The sequence below is a fragment of the Anneissia japonica genome, unplaced genomic scaffold (genome assembly GCF_011630105.1).
Source record: "Anneissia japonica isolate Jap-2015-1 unplaced genomic scaffold, ASM1163010v1 scaffold921_len549748_cov171, whole genome shotgun sequence".
In the NCBI taxonomy this organism is placed as follows: Eukaryota; Metazoa; Echinodermata; class Crinoidea; order Comatulida; family Comatulidae; genus Anneissia; species Anneissia japonica.
The window spans coordinates 301492-306923 of NW_022694674.1; positions in this window are offsets into that span (position 1 = coordinate 301492).

Below are 5432 nucleotides of genomic sequence, written 5' to 3' on the forward strand. Positions count from 1 at the left end.
GAAGTGCACCCCCCTCCCCCTGGATGCGCCAATGGGTGCTAGTTAATATTACTTGTACTCAAGGCCTATGAAGAAAATCAAAAAGGCGGGCCTATGACAAAATAAAAGGGTTGCTTGATTTATTGTTTTGTATCTAATTAAAGCATAAAAATGAAAAGGAAGAAACTGAATTGAATGTCTGAAAGTGTAAGTTGTGTATAGATTTTAACCTTTCATTATTTTGTGGTTCCTATATGGGTAGAATGGGTATATAGTATGATACTTAAAGGCTACCTTCACAATGATAAATGGCTTTCTTAACAATAATGAATGACTCTCATGCACTACATGACATGTATTAGGATTGCTTTGTTGAAAATTTCAAACCCAACTACTAGGCTGCTTAGGCTAGGCTTATCCTTGGCTATTGTTATTGTTCATTATTAATAATTTTATAGCAATGACCTTATGTCGAGTCTAAGGCCTTGTCTTATTTAAACCAGCTGCATATTGCCATCTAAATCAATAGTACCCTAGTAGCCAAACCAGGTTTTGTATGCACTTTGAGGTTCAGAGAATTTGACTTCAGAAATTGGTTTATGGTAGTCAAAGAATCACTTTTGGCATTTTCAAAATGTCGAAAAGGTCAAAAGGTCAGGGTCAAAGGTCATATCTATAGGGTCGTCATAGGAAATAGAAACATGATTGTTCTGAACAAATAGTCACCAAATTAACTCTCTACCACCAGTGGTTGTGGAGATAATAAGGACTCAATAACTATGACATTTGAAACATGTCAAAGGTCAAAAACAGCTTTTCCGGTCATTTTCTAGCAAGCTTTTCTATTAAACCAAATAGAAACATTAATGTTCCAAACATATTGACACCACAATTAACTCTTTACCACCAGGGGTTGCAGAGATATAATGACCCAATTGCTATGACTTTGAAAAGTTTCAAAGGTTGGAAACGGCATTTCTGGTCTTTTGCAACATTCCATTTAGAGCAAATAGAAACATGAATGTTCTGAACAAATAGGCACCAAAATTAACTCTACCACCAGTGGTTGCAAAGATATGACGACCTTCTAGATATGACATTTAACCCTGACCTTTTGCCACATTTTAAAAATGTGTTACCAAGCCAAAAATGATTCCTGGACTGCCCGAAACCAATTTCCGAAGTCAAATTTTCTGGACCTCAAAGTGCACAAAACCTGGTCTGGCTACTAGGGTATGGAGGCTTGAATCAGTAAAATACTCACAGAGAAAATGCTATGGCGAATAGCGCAGATGGACTGATCATTATAATATTACTTAATTCTGATTGACAGAATTTAAATGATTTTATAAAATTAATTTTTACCGATTGTACTGGAGTGTATCTTGCTGTAAGTTTAGTACACCACAAAGTCAGTGACACTGTGTGTTCTTAGTACCACTTATTAAGTCAATTTGCAATGAACATAATAGTGAGGCACATGTACGGAAAGATCCATTAATCATTGTGAATATAGACTTTAGGTCTCGCACTAATACTGTTTGTATGTAATAATGTTATACAGCATAACATACATACAAGTATTATGTTATTATTGTTATCCAGTCAGCCGAAGGCAGACTGGGTTCTGTTTTCTTAGCATTCTACTTCTGATTCTCGGTTTATGCTTATTTCAATCACACTTGGTCGGAATAACCAGTTACACCTCCCATACATGAGGTGTTCACCGCTTACGGTCAACGGTCACACAGGGGTCATTAGAGTAAAAAAAATAAAAATCTTATAAAAGATTACTTCTGTCACAAATAACATAGCAGTCTTGTCATTTGCACATACAGTATAGTGTTCAGGGATTTGGGATTATTCAGACTCAAATAAAAACCCGAAGCTAGCCAGACCTGAACAAGCACAAGAAGCAAGAACAGTAACTCCCAGCTAACATCAGGCATAGCACAGTCTTGTCCTTTACACGTATGCATTTGCATAATGCAGGATCTTTATGATGTTCATAAATTTAGTGTCAAACATAATTAAAGGGTCATTCTTTCTGGCAATATTAATATTATTTTATCTTACTGGATAAAAAAAGACGTTTACCGTTTGTGTGCTGATAGGCAGTGAAAATAAAATTCAAAAGTAAAATTTTTAACATGATCCAGTTGCACTCAAATTTACCAGGAATGATCTGACTGGGTTCATGTTCTATTAAACATAGTTTCTAGTTTATCTATTTGTTTATATTGTATACTTTTCTCTGGTCCCAGTTGAACATTTTATCTTTGTAATGATTATTGCTTAATTAAAGACTAAGGGCCCGTTCGAGCGAAAAAATATCCGTGCGATTTACCAGTTAATTCACCAGTACACACTTTCTAAAACCGCTCGGACACTAGTCTAATTACCTTACCATCTGGATTATCCGCGACAATTTTGACCACTAAATTGCTGGGTAGAATACCGTGTATGGAATGACCATGGAGCCGGAGGCGATGATAAATCAACCTTAATTGTTTTTCAAAATGTTTTGTCCACAGCTCGGCGCGAAATTCAATAGGTTACGGCCCAGGTGTGGTTGCAGCTCTCCTTCGCCTCCTCACACAATGCACAACGAAATCTAAATTTAGTAGCATAGCTACGCGTTCGATTTGTAGATTTACCATTATTCATAGAAATAAACTTGAATAAACTAGCCTACGTACAGATTTTAAAGCAGCCATTATAAGTTATTGTAGAAGCGGTTGTGGCTTGGACTCCCAACCTCGAGGTCGGGGGTTCGAAACTCTTGCTGTACATATCGCTTGTGTCCTTGGGCAAGGCACTTTATCTACAGTTGCCTCTCTCCACCCAGGAGTATAAGTGGGTTCCTGGTAGGTTCCAACACAACTGCGCTGATTACTAGCCACAATATGGAATAATAATATAATTTAATTTAATAATTTAATTTGCTGTTCAATGTGTTCCATGGGTGTTTGATCCAATGACCGGGGTAGTAATGTGAAGCGCTTAGAGGCTTTGTTAAGGCATTCAGCGCTATATAAGAACGACATATTATTATTATTATTATTATTATTATTATTATTATTATTATTATTATTATTATTATTATTGTTATTATTATTATTATTATTGAGCTACATTATCGTTCCACCTTGCCGTGCTGTGTGTAGCCTACGTAGGCCGGTTATATAGCAAGTAAACTTGACCATGGGATAAGTTGAAATTTACTTCCAGAGTAGTTTCGTTACACGAATTTACCGTGAGCTAAAACTTGCTTGAACAGTCGACCACACGCTGAGTGCTTAGCGCGATTACCCGGTGAAATAAACGGAATATGGTTGGCGGTTTTTGCTCGAACGGGGCCTAAAGCAACTGAAGAACATGAAAACACTGGTCCCTATTGGAGGGAGACCTGTATCACAACAATGCAAAATAACAAACACACATACTACTAAAAAAAAGTTGTTTTAACTGACATAAGGTCAGCTTAGCTAGAATTTGTTACATGTAAAGTAAAATTATTATTTTTATTTTATTTGACAGGCTTGGTACACATCAAACATGAACCTTCTTTGTGATTGGTTGTCAGATAGAATGGAGATACAACTACATATCTATCAACTCAACACTCTGTTGAGGATTACAAAGGTTAGTTTCTAATTTAAACTGATTTGTTTGTAAAATTACACTATACTTTTGTAAGTTAAAGAAAGGAGGCTTACACCTTGTTATTTATTTTTTTTCTTTTCTTCTCCTGTTTTTATCAAACAGATACTCAATTTCTTCACATTTGTTAATAACAAATACCTTAATGTTTAAATTTGCTGCTGTGTGCAGATTACTACCCATAAGCAGTGAAGTCAAAACAAGTATGGCTCTGTTTTGGCATTCGTATGTTTACTCATTACAAGTTACGGCACTGCATTACTAATTTTCTATGCTAAGGGCTTCACATTTCTTTTTTCTTTTTTTTTTTGGGGGAGGGGGGTGGAATTCTAACCATTTGTAATTGTAAATATTATATATTTTGCAAACAGGCTATTGATCACGATTTGCTATTAAGTTAGGATTTTACATCGTGAATAAATACGTACCTAGGCTAGTGTATATGTATGCATCATATATGTAAACATACAATATTATTTTCAATTTTTTTTCTAAAAAACTAATTTTAATGTACCATTAGAAAATGTACACAGACATGGAACTGCATTGTGTACCAGAGAAGATACTAAACAGTCGAACATATGAGACAATAAAACAACGCTTACAGGTAGAAGAAGCCACTGCATCTGTAATGCAAGGAGAGGGGAAAGTAGTCTACAATGGGTTCTCCAAGAAAAATGATTCAGATGATGAGGATGATGATTAGATAATGGATTAAGGATAAGTACTGTAATAGAAAATTGTATTTGCCAAAATTACCTAAAGAATATATAATTAGTAGTCTGTATTATTCATTTCAGACCTCCCTAATGTGTTGTTATCCAGTAAGCATTGCACATAACATAATGGGAATTATGTGGTAGACTATTATTTAGATTTAATGCAGAATGTATCTAAATGGACTTGTTATTTCAGCTAAACATGTGCAATTATTAAATCAATGTATAATATATAATATATGTTTTCTTTATGTGACAGTAATAAATGTGAAAATAACCAATCTTTCATAATCTGCAATACTTATTTTTTTATTTAATTGTAATGAAGTATATAGATCTTTATGGTCTAAAAGTATTAAATCCCGCCAGAGACACTTTTTGTTCATACAGCTGAAATAGAAGCCTTTGTTTGAAGGGCTATGCTTTATACCATTATGACATCACATGTTCCTGTTGGAGCATGGGTGTATAATATTATTTATCTATGTGTTCGCATATATAAACCATCAATTTTTCCTAAGCTTGGGCACTGTTTCTATCATTTACCTATTTATATTTGTATATGCATATATCAGTGGTGTACCGGAGAAAATATTATTAGGTACCTGTTCCCTACTGTATGCGAGTGAAGCAAGCACTTAGGCTGGGAACCAGAGGGCAGCTAAGGGTCCTTGGTGGAGTCCAGGGGCAAGGGCCCCTTGAAGCTAAAGATATTTGAAAAATTTTGGTGAATTTTACTATTTATTTGATAGGCATTACACTACTGTAATATGACTTCATAATTGTAATGTCCAAACCAAATTCGAGGTTGCTTCCACGTTCACAGTGAATTCTAGACATCATGAGGGTAGGCTTATCTATAAAGATGAGTTAACACAAAAAGCTCAATGAGGAAGGTATGAAATGTGGGGAGTGAGCGTTTTTTCCACCTCTTCCACTGCAGGGTAGGCCTACAATCATTTTTCTAATAAAGAATTACAAAAATTGTTAAACAATACAAAATCTATTTTTAAAAATAGACTACAATTTGTTTCAGAGACACATAATTTCTCTCATTAAAATAAATAATAA